Consider the following 20,808-nt stretch of genomic DNA (forward strand, 5'->3'; position numbering starts at 1 on the left):
GATTCAATTCATTTCTAAAAGAATTTGAATGACCAGGTGATGACGGTGAGTGAACTCCCAATTGTGGCAGAATATTTTTCAAACTGAGGTTTATTGAATGAGTCCAATCTCAATCGATCAATAGCAGACATTGGAAAACACATATTGAGTTATTTCATAACATCCCTACAGCGTAAATGGAGGCCGATCGTCCCATTGAATCGACACAGACCCTGCAAAGGGCATCCCACTCAGTCCCAATCCCTGGAACTGTCAGGCAGCAGAGCTAACCACTGTGCCACCCCACATGCCAGCATTGGCAACGCAACACCACCCAGCCCACTTTGAAATCTCCTTTTAATTCATCTTGCCCTTGACTTTGACCATTTGGAAATTAAATTCTAGTTGTTAGGTAGCTCTCTGAGAACTTTCTCCTCAACACTGTAACTTCACTTCCCCGTTTAACAGCAGCTGGTACCGTGAAGAAATATTGTTTGAGAAATGGAGACGACACATTTCAGGTTTTAACACATGCAACATCGAAATATAATTGCTCACCTTGCATGGATACAGCGTCTCAATGAAATATAACTTCTTCAATGAAGGCAACGTTTGAAACAAGTAAAATAGAACATAGAACATAGAACATTACTGCGCAGTACAGGCCCTTCGGCCCTCGATGTTGCGCCGATCAAAGCACCCCTAACCTACACTAAGCCACTATCCTGCATATACCTATCCAATGCCCGCTTAAATACCCATAAAGAGGGAGAGTCCACTACTGCTACTGGCAGGGCATTCCATGAACTTACAACTCGCTGAGTGAAGAACCTACCCCTAACATCAGTCCTATATCTACCCCCCCCTTAATTTAAAGCTATGCCCCCTTGTAATAGCCGACTCCATACGTGGAAAAAGGTTCTCACTGTCAACCCGATCTAACCCCCTAATCATCTTGTACACCTCTATCAAATCACCCCTAAACCTCCTTTTCTCCAATGAAAACAACCCCAAGTGCCTCAGCCTTTCCTCATAGGATTTTCCTACCATACCAGGCAACATCCTGGTAAACTTCCTTCACAGAAAACTACCTTCAACCGTAACGTAAGCTCAAATCAATAGCGATCCTCATACCATGATGAGACTATCCTGGAGATAGCTGAGATCTGACTCTGATGCACACATGATCTGTACAACAGCAGATGGGCACGAATGGTACCCACATGTATAGTGAAGAAACGTAAAACATTTGGCTGATGATGGGATGACAAAGTTTGAAGGAAGATGGACAGATAATCCCAGTGGAAAATTTGCACACACAAGGGTGCAAAAAATGTCAAATTCCAGAAATGTTAGTTCGGTAGTTAATATTGTCTACGTGCCCTCAAGTGATCGTGAAATGGGACTTGGTGTTAAGACTGATAAGGGACAGAAAACAACGAGCAGAAGAAACATATGCCATAAACAGTTTGTCAAGTTGATATTACCAAGTCCAGAAGGAGCATTACTTGAGATACAGCAATTGAAAATTTCTATCAATGACAGAGTTCAATGTGTTACATTGGCGAGCATCATGTTACGTGGGACAGTAAAATACAAGGATGACATAGGAACGCTGAAATGGGGGAAGATATGTTCAGTGAATGATTGAGCACCACATAGATGTAATATAATGTAGAGAATGTGAGACATTTTTCCTTCATTTCCGTCTTGGAAATATTTCAGGCCGTCAATAAACTTATAGATGCTTAACCTAGTCATAAATCTAAAGCCAAAAAGTACCATTTCTGTCCATTCAATGATTGCCATTGGCATTATTCTCTTGAACGTTTTACTTCTCTCAGATCTCTCTAAATTTGAGGTACAAACATTGGTTTGTGTCATTTCACTCCATCATCATGGAAGCCTTGCTCTATTGTTGTCATTCTGGTCATTCAATGCTGTACTCAAAAGGACATCGACCCTCAACTCCCCAGTATATTTTTCTGTTTTTCCTTTTTTATACAGTCAATGTCGGTGCTATGTTAAAAATCAAATGGCAGCAGTGGACAAACCTAAAGTGGCTGTCTGACTCAGAATCATCAGTCCTGACTTGGCAGATTCAGAATGGTATGTTGCTTCGACAGTTCCCAGTGTCAAGCACATCCCAGAACAACTTTAGCCATTCCTGCATGTGGGATGGGCTTAAGGTGGGACAGAGGCAGGCGTTGGATAGTGTGGTAAGTGAAGACACAGTGGTCCTGGTCCACATTGACGAAACCAATACTTCTCAGCGAAATAGCGACTCAAAAGCTGGCATCCTATCATTATGCACGCTTTTGATACAAGTGCATAAACTTTGACAAAAGCCTGTCACTGAGCCATGCCGTCAGCATTTCAATATCCCTGATACTCACCCGTTGACATCAGCGATGCTTCCCTGATCGGTCGCAATTAACAGCCCCAGTCAGGGAACTCATGCCCCATGTTGTGCAACTGGCTGACCTCATTACCTTCCTGAAATTCACATTGATAAAGCCATCATCATCTGCCATCATCAGTCCACTTTGGTATTTCTTCAAAAAGCTCAATTAAGTTTGTGAGACATGATTTCCCTCGCACAAAACCATGTTGACTATCCCTAATCAGTCCTCACCTTTCCAAATACATGTGTGTCCTGTCCCTCAGGATATCTTCCAAAAAGTTGCCCACCACTGACGTCAGGTTCACTGGTCTATCGTTACCTGGCTTGTCTTTACCGCCCTTCTTCAACAGTGGCACCACGTTTGCCAAACTCCAGCCTTCCAGCACCTCACCTGTTACTGTCGATGATGCAATCATCTCAGCAAGAGGCCCAGCAATCACTTCCCACAAAGTTTTCGTGGACACCTGATCCGGTATTGGGGACTTACATTCTTTTATGCGTTTTGAGACCTCCAGCACTTCCTCCTCTGTATTATCGACCTTTTTGCATGATGTCACCATCTATTTCCCAACATTATATACGTTCCAAGTCATTTTCTAGAGTAAACACAGATGGAAAATTCTCGTTTCGTAACTCCCCCATCTCCTGTGGCTCCAAAGGCCACCGTGCTGATCTTTGAGGTGCTCTGTTCTCTCCTTAGTTACCCTTTCGTCCTTAATGTATTTGTGAAATTCCTTTGGATTCTCCTTAACTCTGGTTGCCAAACTGTTCTCATGTCCCCTTTCTGCCCTCCTGATTTCTCTCTTAAGTATACTCCTACTGCCTTTATACCCTTCTCAGGATTCACTCGATCTATCCTGTCTATACCTGACATATGCTTCATTCTGTTTCTGAACCCTCAATTTCTTTAGTCATCCTGCATTCCCTGTACCTACAAGCCGTTCCTTTCACCCTGACAGGAAGATACTGTCTCTGGACTCTCATTACCTTATTTTTGAAGGCTTCCAATTTTCCATCCGACCAGTTCCTGTGAACGTCTGCCTCCATCAGCTTTTGAAAGTTCTTGCCTAATACAATCAAAATTAGCCTTCCTCCAATTTAGAACTTTTTGACTCTTGCATCACTATCTTAAAACTATTAAAATTATAGTCACTGGCCCCAAAGTGCTCGCCAACTGACACACCAGTCACTTACCCTGCATTATTTCCCAAGAGTAGGTTAAGTTTCGTACCTTTTCTAGTAGGTCCGTCCGCATACTGAACAAGAAAATTTTCTTGTCCACACTTAACAAACGCTTCTGCATCTAAACACTATTACTCTGCATTATTCTGCATTTCATCATTTCTCTATTACCCGTTATTTTCTTCATACTTTCCATTTAATCTATTTACAATTATTCTCCATTGCAGCCACTCTGTTTAAACCTTCACTCTGTATTCCACATTCTCCCAGTTACTCTCTATTTAGTACTCTCACTATTGTTCTTCGTTTAATTCTCCGTACTCTGGACTTAACCTTATCCGTTCCCATGCATTTATCCCTGTCCCTGTTGTGGTGTATACAACTCTCTCTTCATTACTCTCTATTTCGTTCTTTTTCTATCACTCTGTCTTATCTCTCCTTCCTTTTCCCCTTAACTGAACACTCACGTTACTCCCCTGTATTGAACAATCTCCTTAGTACTCTGTATTATTCCCTCTCAAGTTCCACAAATGTGGTAACCCCTCATCAAGTCACTCTGCATTTATACTTGCATAGTCCATGACATTCACCCAGCTCGCACAAAGCTGTTTCCTAAAGTGATCAGAACCCTTGACACTCCCGTTGATATCCTGTCAGCCAGGACTCCCTGATTGTACCAGATTAATAGCCCCATTCAGGAAGCTCATCTTTAATGAGATCCATCTGGCTGACCAAATTACAATCTCTCCAAATTTTGTCTGCACTAACCCTCTCCCTGTGCCCCTGTAATCAGGATTGTCACACATATTCTATATGCACTTCTTCCCCTGTTACTTTCTATTAAATCCTCACCCTTTCTGTTTTTAAACCCAACCAATTGACCTGTATCCAGCCTTCTCGCTGTTACTCTCCACTTAACCCTCTCCTATTGTCTATCTTTTCCTCTACCCATTATTCTATCCTGAATTCTCTCCCTATTACAATCTTTAATCCTTTCTCTATCTGTATTTAACCCTGTCTCTTTCTCCAGGGATCTTTAATTAATGTCTCCATCCACTTCCCCCATTCCGGATTAAGTGTTTTTTCCTCTGCAATAATCAGAGACTGAGTATCCCTGCCTGAACATTGCCCACAGCCGCTAAACTGTAACCACTGCTGCTCTGTGCTGCCGCCTGTCTGGCCAACGCTGGGACTGCAGATTTATCCCAGAGTGCTGGAGGAACTCAGCACCAGCCGCTCATGGTCAGAGACAGAGTCGCTGGTTGGAAGAAGAAAAGCACAACTTTAACATGAGCTAAGACAGTATTGATGTAAAAATAGGAACAGCAATAATACACAACAACATTTATATATAAGTTTTAATAATTCTAATATGCAACAATATATAGCTATAAACTCGAACATCTCCAACACAATCAATATTTAAGTTCCAATGCACAATAATATTACATGTAAACACAATCAGTTCTAATGCACAATGATATTTGCACAGACACAAAGAGCTCCAACACATAACAATACGTAATGTATATTAGATACATAAACATGTAATAATGTGTATATGAATGACTTGTAGGAAGAAAATGAATGCACTGCTGCGAAAGTTGCAGATGACACAAACATAGGAGGAATGGCAAGTTGGGATGGTGGTGGTCTTCTTGAAAAAGATAGGGTCTTCAGCTTGTTGGGGGGAGAGGGTAAAGATGTCGGTGTGTACCTCCGCCAGTTTGGCCGTCCTGAATCCAATTGCACGGCCAGGGACTCCATCCAGGACCGCCGCTTTCCTTGGGTTGTCTCTCAGGAAATCTGATCTGACATGTGCAGCGGTGAACGTTGGAACAGGCGTGCCTGGGGCTGTTGGTGCAGGAGTGACTGCGCTACTGGGATTCTGCTCAAACCGAGCAGGGAAAGCATTGAGCACATCAGAGAGGGACGTGTTTTGTCCGCTATCCCTCTCTGCTTCAGTTTACATCCCATAATGTTCTTTAGGTTTGCCATAGGCTGCGGGAGTCTGATTTGTATGGCCCTCTTATGTGGTCTGGTCCTCCCTCTTGGCATCCCCGATGGCCCAGTGGAAGTCAGATCTGGATTCCCTGTATAAGTCAGGCTCTTCCCACTTAAATGTTGCTCCTCTGGTCTTCAGTAGGGAGTGGATTTCCTGAAGGTTTACGCTTGGGGAACATTGGATTGAATTCTTCACTCCACAGTTCTCCATGCATTTGTCCATGATGTCTGCAATGGTGGTGTTGTCTTCATCCAGGATTTACACTGAGTACTTCAACACGGTCCATTTCACCAGTTCCAAACAGTCCCAGAGACTGTCATTCACAGCCTCAGACCAGCATTGTATTTCATTTTGTGAAGGGTCCTCCCATTACAACTTCTGCTTGTAAGCTATTTCCACATGTCGAAAGACGAATACCGGAGGACACAGCCTCAGAGTGTAGGGGCGACGTTTGGAACTGAGACTGGAATTAATTTCTTCAGGTGATTCAGCTGTGGAATTAATTGCTTCAGAGTGTTGTGGAGGTCAAACATTGAGTGCATGATGGTGCTGCCCCTTTACCAAGGTTGTGTTTCCTTGTTTTTTTTCTTAGTGTGTTTGTAAATGCAATGGTTCCAGGATGTCGAGTTTGGATGGGTTGCAGAGCCAATTTCATTATAGCTAACAGAAACTGCCTGAGGCCAAAAGGCTTTCAAATGCAAAATCATCTTCAATGAAAGGGGTGTGGCCAATTCTCCCACCTCTGATTATCTCTGGTCTGGTTTAGTTTGGGTAGGTGTTTGCAAGTTGCCAGATTTTTAAACTGCTGGTAAAAGGAACAGGGACATGGAAGAAGTTTTTCCATGCTGATCTCTCTCTGATATCTCTCCTGCAAGACCCTGTGTTTGATTTTACCCGTTTTGACATTGGGTGCTTATGGAGATTATTGGAGGAATTTTGAACAATCGTTAAGTTGGGACAGTCTGTTGGGTTTTCAGATGAGTGAAGTGATTTAGTCTTCTGTTCTCTTTTGTTTGTGTTTGATTCGATACTCTGTAGATAAACTCTGTTTTATTTAAACCGATGAATGTTTATCTGCTCCATCAATCCTGGAATATCCACTTTACTCATGCATAAAATCAGCAGATAAGTTAGGGTCTGGGCTACCATCTTAAAATACTTTTAGTGGGTCTGATCCATAACAATTGTATTAAAAATTGTGCAATATGGGTTCCTGGTTGATAAGGGAATCAAACGTTATGGGGATAAGGCCAGAGAATAGAATTGAGAAACAGATCATTCATGATCAAATGACAGAGCAGACACGATGGGCTGAATGGCCCTGTTCAGTTGCTACATTGTACAGCGGAATGATCCCGTCTATGACAATATTTATGGACGGACACAAACAGCTCCAACATGGAAAAAGTGTATGTCTCTCTTCCTTGGTTAAACATGGAAGAAACAATTGGAATCCTGCCTTTCATTGAATATTTACCTGTGTTATTTTTATGTTCATTAGTCTTAGGTCCTTGAACTGACGTAGCAGTTCCGTAATCAGTGTGCAGGAGGTACATATATTGATATTTTGATTTTTCCCAGGTTGCCAAAATGCACCTTTGAGAGCAATAGGTGCACAGAGACCTGCCATAGGGTTCACATGTCCTTTTTCAGGCAAATTAAGATATAGGAACATACTGACAAATAAAAACACATGCACGTGCACACATTCAACTCACAAAAATGCACACATGCACAATAATACATTCCAACTGACATGTGAGAACACACCTACACAATGACTAACGAAATATGCCCATACCCTCACAACACATACAGGAATACAATCAAAGTCAAGAATGGGGTACAACTACTCACATAGGCGTGAGCATGTACGCGCACATGCACATACGCACGCAAACACATGACAACAGGCAAACTAAGACAGATAGGAACACCCCCACGTATGGTCAGAATGCATACACGTTCCCACACAAAGAAATACAGTCATACAGAAAGAGTTGAAGAAAACTACACACGCACACATGCGCACACATACAAACAGACATACTCACGGAGAAAGGAACATACCCATATACATACCGAATGCACACATATCCACACACACAGAAATACAGTCATACTGAGATACGGGAAGACAGGCACAGAATCACACCCACACCCTCACACACTTACATGAACAAACTCAAAGTAACAGACATTACACACCAACCTGCGAGAATGACAGCAACTTCCTGTACATATGTAAAAATACATTCAAACACAGTTACGGAACCATCACCACAACTACACCACAGAACGTACACGCACAACCACATAGTCATTGAACTGCCATCCCAAAAACAGCATACACACAGGGACAAACACCACAGATGCACATGTGCAAAACACAGACAGATACGCAATCACTCAGGTACAGTAACATATGCCAACATAAAAACACCCACCTTAACAGAAACGATCTCAGACAGACTGAATAACATTCCCAAATAGATGTATGCATGAATTGAAATACTTCTCAACACATACAATGGGAAAGCCACTTTGACATTCATAAACACAATCATAATGTGTCACACTCAGGGACATGTCGAAGAACAAATACTGAGAGACACGCAAACACAGGGAGATCCCTACAAAGGCACTGAAGCCCCCTCCCCACCACACACACGGAGAGCATCACAAAGGCAATGAAACCCACTACCTCCCCACAACACACACACAGGGAGATCCCCACAAAGGCAATGAAACCCCCTCCCACCACCCGACACAAACACAGAGAGATCCCCACAAAAAGAAAAGAAGCCACCTCCCCTCCCCTCACCCACACACAGCGAGAATCCCCACAAAGTCAATGAAGCCCACTTGCCCCAATCCACACACACAGGGAGATCCCCACAATGGCAATGATGCCTCCTCTTCAAACACACACACAGGGAGATTCCCACAAAGGCAATGAATCCCCCTCCCACCACCCACAAACACAGGGAGATCCCCACTAAAAGAAATTAAGCCACCTCTCCTCGCCCGACACACACAATGAGATCCCCACAAAAGGAAATGAAGGCCCCTCCCCCCCACACACACAGGGAGATCCCCACAAAGGCAATGAAGCCACCTTCCTCCACAAACAGTTGGATTCCTACAAAGTCAATGAAGCCCCCTCCCCTCCCCGACACACACATGGAGATCCCCACAAATGCAATGAAGCACCCTCCCCCCAACACACACACACGCGGAGATCCCCACAAAGACAGTGAAGATACCCCGCCACGCACACACACAGGTCGATCCCCACAAAGTCAAGGAAATATGCACCCCCACTCCACCACAAACACAGGGAGATCCCACAAAGGCAAACACGCCCCATACAGACACAGGGAGATCTCCACAAAGGCACTGAATCGCCCTTAACTCCACAACACCCCCCACACACCCACGCACACAAATGCAATGAAGCTCCTTCCACCCCCACACACATGCGCACAGGCATATCCCCAAAAATGCAATGAATTACGCTCTCTCCACCCACCCACACGCAGGGAGATCCCCACAAACAGGCAATGAAGCCCATTCCCCCCCACAACACACACATACACAAGGAGGTCCCCTCAAAGGCAATGAAGTCCCCTTCCCCTCACACACAGAGAGATCCCCACAAAGGCCCCACTCCGCTCCCACACACACACAGCTACACAGGCACCCTCACACACAGAAAGGCAAACGCATGAACACACTTCCCGCCCAGCCACAGGGAGAGGAATGGGAGATGACCAAACTCCAGCCGACTTACTTACAGTAATGTGTCAAAGTATTGCTGGCTGTAGCCGTACACTTTGTATTTTACAAATCACTGCTTGGGGAAAGTTCAGTGAATGAAGGGATTAAAGTCAATGCAAGTGAGCATGTGCTGAACTGAGACAACATTTGTCTGAAATGGTCAATGTGAGATAAAGACAGACTGCGCATGAGAGAGAGAGAGAGACAGAGAGACAAGAAGGATAGACATAGAGGAAGACAGAGAGACTGATAGACAGACAGAGAGCTAGAGAGAGAGAGACAGAGCAAGAGAGAAACAGATAAAGGCAGATAGAAAGAGACAGAGAGGGAGAGACAGAAATAGCCTTATGAATGAAGTAGACAGAGGGTGGACGCAATAAACACACTCAAATACAAATGTGCATTGAACAATTTCCCATTCATATGACCAGATCACCGGTACACAGAACTTTTATCTTGTTGTAATAAAGTGTTTATTGTGAGCTGAAGAGAGAGAGGCTGACAGTCATCATGGTGCAGGAGAGACTGTTTCAGTCCCTCCCCCCTGCACCCCTGCAAGGAAAATTCAGAGACCCCTCCTGCTATAGTCTTTAACACTCATCCGCAAAGCAGTCCATGAAGACAAAATATTCCAGCTGAACCCATCACTCACACCTGTCCATCATTTGGAATTAATCCTGCAGCCTCCTTCCATACTCCCCTGCCCCGGATAGTCACCTCTTGCTCCATTACCTGCTGTCCATTTTTCGTTACTTTCAGTATCATTGAAGGGGAATGCAGATAAATTATTGCTAACGTTTTAAGGGATGATGTGGGAGGAGCGCTCGGGTGAAAAAGGAAATGCGGGTTTGATGGTACAGTTGCATCAATCACGATTTTCTGGTCTGGCTGGGCGATCAGAAAAAAAGGGCTGAATGGCCTCTTGCTGCTCATTGTGTGCCTCCGTGTGTGTCAATCCGTCAGTCAATCAAGGATAGAAGCATGCTCCTGAGCATGGTGAATGGTGATCCATCCTGTTACTGCCCACCGCATCCTGCACTGGGTGTTATAGTCAACTTCTTGTGCTTGTGCTGGTGGAATCCTGGCCGTACATCTGCAATTCCTGCACTGGGAACACTGCGGCTGCCTCTGGAGCTCTCTCAGTTGTTTTGCTAATTTATGAAGTGATGAATCTACATGACCAGTTGGTGCACTGCATTCCTGAACTTCGCTCTGAACTTGGGAAGAGTCATTGCATAAAATAATGTGTTTGTGCTGCAGCTGAAATCCTTCAGCATTACTCCAATGTATCCAAAATTCATGAAAGATCTGCTGTACCATTGATTCCCTCCTTTACTTAAATTGTACAAGTATACTGCACCTTGCATGAACCACAGAAGTATGAAACTGATGGATATGGTGAAGAGGGAAATCACCGACTTCCTCCGGCTCTCCATCTCTGCATCTTTGTGACTGTCTCCCTTCCTCTGACCCATCAGGCTCTTGCGTACTCGACTAGCCACTAAAATGTGCCTTACCGTCAGAGTGTTCATCCACAGAATTAACACGAATGCGATTAAAGGGGTTAAAATTATATCGAACCACTGAAACCCCAGCCACCTGGGATCAGTCTCATAACTTGACTTTGTTCGGCAATACCACTGAACATTGTCAATTATCCTCCCAGGTTGAAACCGAAAATAATAGGGAATGTTTTTTGAACAGAATAGAATGCTGGTTGCAGCCAGAGCCACAGCCAAGGCTTTCTCTGTCCAATATTTTCTCTTCAGTTTCAGACAGGAAATGGCCACAAAACGTTCAAAGGAGAAAAGGACAGTGAACCAGACGGAACAGTCTGTGGCTGCTCGAGCTAAGGCATAGACAGCACTACACACAGGAGTGATATTCAGGAAAGACCTTGAGTAGTAAATGAATTTGAATTGCCACAGAATAATCTCCGTGAGAATGAACATGAGATCCGATGTTGCCATGGCCATCAGGCAGCGCATTGTGCAGTTAGAGAGGCCGCATTTTCCCCGTGCGAGAACCAAAACCACCAGGAAATTAACTGAAAGACAAATGACGTAAAATTCAAATCAGAAATTGATGATCAAACATTCTCTGCTTCGGTTCAGAGAGCAATAGAAGATCTCAGCACCGAACTGAGGGAGCTGGAAGTGTTCAGATATCGAGTTTGAATATGACATCTTCAATGGCCTGACACATTGTTTGAAACAGCTCAATCCTGTGTTTGACTAATTGTGGGCAGGCAATCAACAGATGCAGATGGCATCATTTTTAAGATGAAAGGGAAGAGGTTAAGACAGGGTCTGAGCAAGATGTTTTCACACAGAGAGTACTGAGGGTGTGGTAATTCATTGCCTGGGAGATTCGTGGAAGCAGGAAACCTCACAAACTTCAAAAACTTGATGAACACTTGAAGCGTCACAGTATTTGAGACTACATGTACAGTGATAGATGCTGGCGCGGGTATAGATTTCGTGCAGCATTGATAGCACAAACTGGATGAAACGAAGTACCTCTTCGGTATCGTTGATTCTACTATTCTAAGAATTACTTCTGGGGGAAGGTTGGGTAGTGTAGCATTTTAATGGAATAACTGAAAGGGATTTGAATGCTGAAAACATGAAACAGATTCAGGTATAACTGGCAAAACCCAACAGATATGGCAGCATCTATGGGGACAGAAACAAAGTTAGTGGAATCACTGTTCATCAGAGAATTTTCATCGAAACATGGGTCATTGAACTCAAAACATCATATCAGGTTTCTGCCCACACTATACCCGATCATTTCAACCAAAAACACAGGGATTCGTTTCTAACAGGGAAATGAGGTTGAGAGTGTTGATATTCAACTACAATGGAACATTTGGTAAACTGCTCTTCATTTACATAGTTGGAGTCATGAAGATGTACAAAACAGAAACAGGCCATGTAGCCCAAATTGTTCATATAGTTCAGATATCCTAAATTAATCTAGTCTCGTTTGCCCCTATCTTCCTCTAAAATCTTTCTAAACATTTACCCATCCAGATAACAGTTAAATGTAATTATACCAGCCACCATCACGTCCTCCAGCAGATCATTCCATACATGCACCACCCTTTGAAAAAGTTACCCCTTAGGTCCCTTTTAATTTTTGCTCCTCTCAATCTAAATCTATCTGCTTTAATTTTGGACTCCCGCAACCCATGGAAAAAAACCTTTCCACTTACCTTGTCAATGCTCCTCATGGCTTTGTAAACATCTAATATTCAGCCCTCAGCCTCCTAAACTTCTGGGAAAACAGCCCCAACCTACTCAGCATTTCCCCATAGCTCAAATACTGCAATCCGGGCAACATCCTTTTGAATCTTTTCCGAAACGATTCAAGTTTCAAGGCATCCTCCCTTTTGTAAGAAGACCAGAAATGCACACAATATTCCAAAAGTGGCCGGACCAATGTCCTGCACAGACAGAACATACTCTCCCAATTCCAACATTCAGTGGTCTGAACAATAAAGGAAAGTATACCAAGCGTCTTCTTCACCATCCTATCGACTTGAGACATCATTTTCAAGTGTCAATGAACCTGCACTCCAAAACCTCTTCTTTCAGCAACATGTTCCAGGACCTTACCATTAACTGTACATGTCCTGCTCTGGTTTGCCTTTCCAAAATGTAGCACTTCACATTCATCTGAATTAAAAATATCTGACACTCCTCAAACAATTGTCCCAACTGATAAAGACCCGTTGTAAACTGAGAAACATTTTTCGCTGACCACTCCAACTCTAATTCTAGTGGCATCTGCAAACTTACCAACTGTATCTCCAATGTTCACATCCAAAGCATGTCTATGAATGAGGAAACGCCGTGCATTCCGCACCGAACCTTGTGGCACACCACTGGTCATCGACCTACAATCTGAAAAGCAACATTTCACGACCACATTCTGTCTTCTGCCTTCAAGGCACTTCTCTTCAAATGGTTGTGTCTCCATCAGTTGAATATAATCTAACCTTGCTCACGACTCTACCATGAGAAAACTGATTGAATGCCTTCCCAAAGTCCATATAGATCACATGCGCTGTTCTGTGTCAACAATCCTCTTCGTAACTTCTTCAAAAAACAGAGTCAGGTTCGTGAGTTATATTATCCCATGCACAAGGCCATGTTGACTGTCTTTAATCAATCATTGCCAATTAAAATACATGTAAATTCTCTCCCTGAGGATTCCCTCCAAAAACTCCTCAGATACACCAGTCTATAGATCCCTGGCTTTTCCTTACAACCTTTCTAAAATAGTGGCACCTTGTTCGTCTACCTCCAATATTCTGGCATCTCACCTGTGATGGTCGATTATACAAATATCTCAGCAAGGTGCCTCGCAATCACTTCCCCAGCTTCCCAAAGAGTTCGAGGGTACATCTGATCTGTTCCTTGGTATTTATCCACCTTTATACGTTGTTCGACATCCAGGACCGCCTCTTCTGCAATATGGACATTTTTCAAGAAATCACCAACTATTTACCCAAATTCTGTATCTTCCAAGTCTTTCGCCACAGTAAATAATGATGCAAAGATACTCAATTAATATTTCGCCCATCCCCACCATTTCCACACATCGGCTTCCTTGCTGAACTTTGCAGGATCCTATTTTCTCTTCGGTTAGGCCTTTGTCCTTAATATATTTATGAGACCCCATTGTTTTCTCATAAAACCTATTTGCAAAAGCCATTTCATGACCCCTTTTTGATCTCCTGATTTCACTCCGAAGTATACATCTTTATACTTTTCTAAGTATTCGCTCGACCACTGCGATCGATATGTGACATATGTGTCCTTCTTTCTCTTACCAAAACATCAAATTCTTTCGTCATCCAGCATTCCCTACACGTACCAGCCTTGCCTTTCAACCGAACGGGAAGATAATGTCTCTGGACTCTCCTTTTGTCATTTTTATGGGTTCCAATTCTCCCCTGTCCCTTTACATGAGAACATCTGTCTCTAGTCAAACTTTGAAAGTTCTTGCCTGGTCCTATCAAAATTGGCTTTTATGTAATTTCAGCTTTTAAATCCGGTCTATCCTTTTCCATCAGTGTACTAAAACTAAGGGAATTATGGTCACTGGCTCCAAAGTGCTGCCCAGCTCACAACTCAGTCACTTACCCTGCCTTACTTCACAAGATTTGTGCCTTCTCTTGTCGACCCATCCACATACTGAATCAGAAAATGTTCTTGCACACACTAACCCAATTCCTTTCCATCTAAACACTAAACACTTCGGACATCTCAGTCTATGTTTGGAAAGTTAAAATTCCCGACCATTCCCACTCTATTATTCTTACAGAGATCAGAGTTGGCCTGACAAAGTTTCTCTTCAAATTCCCGCTGACGGTGGGGAATGGGTCCACAATACAATCCTAATTAGGAGATCATTCCTTTCTTATTTCTCAGTTCAACCAGAAAGACTTCCCTGCACCTATTCCGAGGAATATCCTGTAAGTACAGCCATAATACCATTCCTTATCAAATACGCAACTTCTCCTCTTCCCCATTTCTTGTTCCCCCTTTCTTTCCTTCCCACAGCCTTTGTATTCTGCAACATTAAGATGCCAGTCCAGTCCACCCTTAGCCACATCTCCACAATTGCTATAATTTTTAAATCCCATTTTTTTTTAACCATTTCCTAAGTTCATCTGCCTTCCTTGTTTCGAATCGTGCACTGAAATAAATTCAGGTTAATTGATCAGTCCTACCGCGTTCTCTGCTTAGTCCCTGCCTGCCCTGATTGTTTGACCGCCTCCTTTTCCCAAATGTACCAGTCTCAGACTGATATTTTTCTCACTATCTCCCTGGGTGCCAGCCAGTCCCCTGGTTCCCCGCCCGCACCAAACACCGACCTTATTATTTTAAATCCAAGCAGCTCGAGCAAATCACCCTGCTCGTATATTAGTCCCCTTCCAATTCAGATTCAATCCGTCCACCTGATACAGGTCATTTCTCCCCCAGGTTCCAGTGATAACAAAGTGTGAACCCTTGTCTCCTGCACCAGTATTCCTCCCAAGCATTCATCTGCTCTATCCCCTGGTCCTACGCTCACTACCTTGTTGCACTGAGAATTGTCCAGGTATGACTACGCTCAAGTACCTCCTTTTAACTTCCTACCTAACTTCTTACATTCTCCCTTCAGAATTTCATCTTTTTTTCCTTCCTATGTCTTTAGATCCAATGTGCATAATGACCTCCTGCTGGTACCACGCCCCTTTGAGAAAATTCTGCACCTTCTGCAAGAGATCCCGAATGCTGGTAGCAGAAAGAGAGCACTCCATTTTGATTTCTCTGTCCTGACCGCAGAAGCATCTCTGTGAGCCTTTGATGACGAGAACTGATTGTTTGGAACCTGACGTACTGCTTGTTACATTAGAGCCAGACTTGGTACCAGAAACGTGGCTGTTCGTGTTGCATTCCCCTAACAGTCTATCACCGCTATGTTTTTCACAAGAGCACGCTTGTTTAAAATAGGTGTAGCCACCAGAGACTCCTGCACTACACACCTTCCTCTCCTACCCTTCCTGGTGGAAACCCATCAAACTGATTGTATCTGTGGTTATTCTCTCTTCCTATAAGTACTATTCATCACACCCCGACCTCCTATAAATTCCTCATTACCTCAAGCTGCTGCTCCAATTCAATCCATGCGATCTGATGGGATTCACAACCAAACATACTTACTGTAGATCCTAATCATCGGTAACATGGAAGCTGTCAAGAAAATCCCACATCCGACAAGAAGATTATATCACTCTACTAAAGGCCACCACTGCGGCTGAGCTCTCTGCGGACCCAGAAAATGTAACTGTCTTACTGCACTAAAAAGCACAGCTCCAGGCTAACGTTTTGCCTATGCTTTTTACTTTCATATTTTCGTCAAGAGACAGACCTCAATAAAACATAAACCCAAAAAGAACTCACTCTACTCACTTTGGTACATTTACACAAAAAAATGTCAGCAGGATTACAAGTAAAAACCCTGTGCCATGAATTCACCCACACAGGCTCCTCCAAGGTCAGTTGCAATTTTCGTGTTGTTGCTTTTTCGAAGATGCACTCTGATCCCCAGAAATACATGAACGCAAAAAGCAAAGGCAGGAGCTGTGCAGATTCACTGCAATGGGAAAAGTGAGGACTGCAGCTAATGGAGGTTTAGTGTCGAGTGTGCGGTGTTGGAAAGTGCAACACATCAGGCAGCATCTGAGAAGCAGAAAAATCGAAGTTTCGGACATTCCTGATGAAGGGGTTTTGCCCAAAACTTCTATTTTCCAGCTTCTCGGATGTTATCTGACATGCTGTCCATTTTCAGCACTTCACTGCTGTGTCAGTCAGCAGTGTAGGTGTCTCTGTCTCTCTCTTTCACTGGCCATGTGATCTCTAGCTTTGTCTTTCTCCCTCCTTTTTAAATTGCCGTTTCTTTGGTCTTCCTTTTCAACAAATTTCGAAAACAATGCAATAGCTTATAAAACAATAATTACTTTTCCTGGAGTTAGTGGAAATCAGCCCTGCCATCGAAGATCCCCCAAAAAAGGAGCAGCTCTTAAGGCTGCAATCTTTGCCCGTCCCCATATAGAATTACCTAGAATTGGCTGGTCACTACAATTCAAAAATCATGAGTTGTTGCACTGGAGAAGACGTTATTATTTGATGGCTCATGCTAACAGATCTGAGAAAGGTTTGTTTTATCATTAAAGGCACAAACCCCGACTGAAGCCCCGTCTCTGTGAGGATAAACTGAGGATTTGTAAACTCACTGAATGCCTCATACTTTATTTTGGAAAGTGAACAATTCCTTGTCATGCTTAACAAATGTTGTAATTTTTTTTGTACACTCAGTCATCAAATAATGCAAAATGCAAATCGAGAACTGTGACTTTTTGATACATTCTCTGCGTTATCTGACTCAAATTGATTGGGGCTGTGCTTGTTGATATTTTTTGAATAAACGACATAATGCAAAAGAAAACAGGAAATTCAGTGCTGCAAGTGTATAATGAAAATATAATATGGTACAAATTCAGTCTCTATGACTTCTATTGTGTTTTGATAACGTCAGGGATAATTAACATTTGAAGTGATAATACAAATACTCAGCATTTCATAAACAGTATTAATTTCACAGTACTCCTTTTAAAAAAAATAGTTTTTTTTTAATGAGAGTTACTAGTCAAGGTAAGCAATACTAACCTCGTGAATTATTAAATCCTGAAGTTCCAAACTTAGTTAATATTATTCCTCCCCATGATGAAATCACTTTATGCACTGCAAAAATTATGAAGCAACAAAAATCTTCTTCAGTGAACAACTGGAAGGGCGCCGCAGTCTACTGAAATTCAACTTAACACTTCACCATGTCCCAGTGGTTGAAACTGACAACACAGAAACAGGCTATTTAAGGCACCAAGCGAATTCACTTTCACACTCCTCAGTCTTTCTGCAATCTCATAGAAATGCTCGGAAGTTATGGCACTGCAAGACGTCATTCATGTCTGCATCAACTGAATAAACTAGCTACCTGCTCTGATACAACTTTCCAGCATCTTTTCCACATTGTTGAAGTGGTTGTACACTTTACATGCAGATCCAAGTTCCCTTTGAATGAGTTAAGGTTTGACACCTCAAGCCACCATCAAAACTGGGAAGTGAATTTCAGTTGCATCATCATCTTCTAAATGAAATGATAGGCCTAAATTGTCTTGATAATCCTCCCATTAATTTTTCTCACTCTGTGTCTCCTGGTAAATGGTCCTGCATTCTGGGAGACAAGTCTCCATCCAAGACCCTGCTTATTTTGCACATCTCAATCACGTCAAATCTCATTCACATCTGTTTCGTTAAAATCCATCTTTCCTCAATGTTGCAGTAATTTCCACGTACTAACACCATTCTTGTTCATCTTTTCTATACTCTCCACAGTGCAATTCTATCTTCGCTGCTCGGTGATGACCAGTACTGTGCACAAACCCACAGCTGGAAGCCACCCGGTGTCTCATGTAGTTCCAGTATTACAGGTCTGGTGGTGGGGAGGGAGGGAATTTGTTTTGCGTTGGCTGTGGTGCAGAGTGAGAAAGGAGTAAGTTTGGGAGGAGTAATATTGAATTACATCTCAGGGTGGATATCTGATCAGGAACTGGGACATATAATATACTTGAATGGATATAGTAGGGCGCAATCTATTTGACGTGTGGGGGTAGTGTATCAGTTCCGCCGGAGCAAGTCTAAGTGTTAAATCGCCTAACGTCTGTTCTAACACCAGCTGATTAACTAAAGATCAAGCCAGATCGTCGAAGATATCCAGCCTGATGGATCATAACTTTATTTGTTTTGATTTAATAAAGTGATCACTTGCTGAATTATAAACACACAATGCTGCAAATATTGGTTCCACAAGAAAACAGAGATTTATTTCAAAAGAAGTGACGATAAAATAGAATGAGAATCTAGATTAAATTGGTGCTGGAAAAGCACAGCAGGTCAGGCTGCATCCGAGGAGCAAGAAAATCGACGTTTCGGGCAAAAGCCCTTCATTTTCCTGCTCCTCGGATGCTGCCTTACCTGCTGTGCTTTTCCAGCACCACTCTAATCTAGACTCTGCTTTCCAGTATCTGCAGTCCTTGTTTTTACCCCGATAAAACACAATAAACCAACTACGTTCTTGTTCTGCAGATTCAAAGGCATTGAAGACAGAGTAAATGGATAACTCTCATTAACCCCAAACCAATCGAAAAATGAAGCAAAAGGACTTGACTTTTATATATTATGTCAAACACGACTCCCAGTGTCGTTACAAAGAAACAACCCTCACATAATATTTACACCAGAATCCAATTATATAACAATTGGTTAAATGCTTGTGATTGTCACTTGTAAACTGGAACTGCAATGGATTTCTTCATGGAGCTACCACATAACTGAGTGTCAAAGTACTCAGCTTTAAACCATCGCTTCAGAGATTTTTCTTGTCCCAACACTTCGATCTGGGACCAACACAACATTTTCATTCGAAGGCAATGCAATTTACTGAAGCCCTCATTTCCTTCGCATGAGCATAAAGCTACACATCCAATCATTTCCAGGTCTGACTGGAACTAAAAGAAATGACAAAAATGATATCAGTGAAAGCAAATCTTTCTCAGTTAAATGTTTCTTCCTCCATAGCTTATTCCAGAACTCTTCAACAAATCTTCCAGTCTCCATTAACACCATGCTGGTTTGTAATCATCAAAAATAAACACAGGTTCACTCATGCACAAAGCCATTTAGCCGAAAGCCAAACCTCAAACGCAATTTTTAAAACAAATTTATGTTATTGCAGACATAACTTCAACTTCAGATGCACAGAGAAGCCTACTGCTTGTTCAGTCAACAAACCAGAACAACATGCAAATTAACTGATTTTGCAAATTCGACATAAAAATACCAAGGCTTATAATTTTGCAAAGTGATTCAGTTTATTAATTCCACCGAAAATCTTTATAGTCTTCGACTAAAATGGAGATTTCTAGATGGTTCCCAGAAGAGAGGAATAGTTTTCCAGGCAATTCCTGTGGAATCTGCGATGATGTGGATTCCACGCAGTCCCTGTAATCTGAGACTAAATTATTGATTGTCTGCTACTGTGTGACCTTTGGGCACAATATGGCCAGGTATCATTGCCAGTGGCAGAAGAAACCCGCAGAGAATCCTCAAACAGATTCACACAAGTTCATAGGTGCAAGGCACTTACCAGGAATTGTCACAAACGGAAGGGTCGTGACAAATATTTTCCTCACAACATAAAATGAAAACGTCATTTTCTTCCTCAATCACTTTGTGATGTCAATTTCACTGTACTCAATGCCGTGGTGATATAATCTCAAAGCCTTTCATTTATGTCTGCTGGCATCGTCTAGGGGACTGTTACATTAAAATATGGTTCAATCAATTTATTTACAAACTTGAACAAACAGGTGACAGCGGTGAGTTAACTCTCAGTTGTCAGAGAGCATTTTTAGAACTGATGTTTTTTGGATGATGCAAATCTCAAATCGTCGAGAGGAAACATTGGAAAATGCATGTTGATGAAAATCATAGAATCCTTACAATGGGCCCATCGAGTCCACACCGACCCTGCAAAGTCTATCCCACCCAGACCCACCCACTGTCCCTGTCAGGCAGCAGAGCTAAGTACTGAGCTACTGTGCCAACCTGTCCACCAGCATTGACACCCCAACACCATCTCTCGAACACTGAAAACTCATTTTACTTCAATGTCATCCTTCCCTTGCCTTTGACTATTTGGAAATTAAATTCCAGTTGTTGAGCGTCTCTCTCTGAGAAATGTTCTCCTCAACACTGGGATGTGGCTTCCCTGGTTATCAGCGGCTGCTTTGCAAAAGGATGATAGTTGGTTAAAGGAGACGGCACATTGTATGTTTTAA

Source organism: Chiloscyllium punctatum, chromosome 47 (genome assembly GCF_047496795.1).
Source record: "Chiloscyllium punctatum isolate Juve2018m chromosome 47, sChiPun1.3, whole genome shotgun sequence".
In the NCBI taxonomy this organism is placed as follows: Eukaryota; Metazoa; Chordata; class Chondrichthyes; order Orectolobiformes; family Hemiscylliidae; genus Chiloscyllium; species Chiloscyllium punctatum.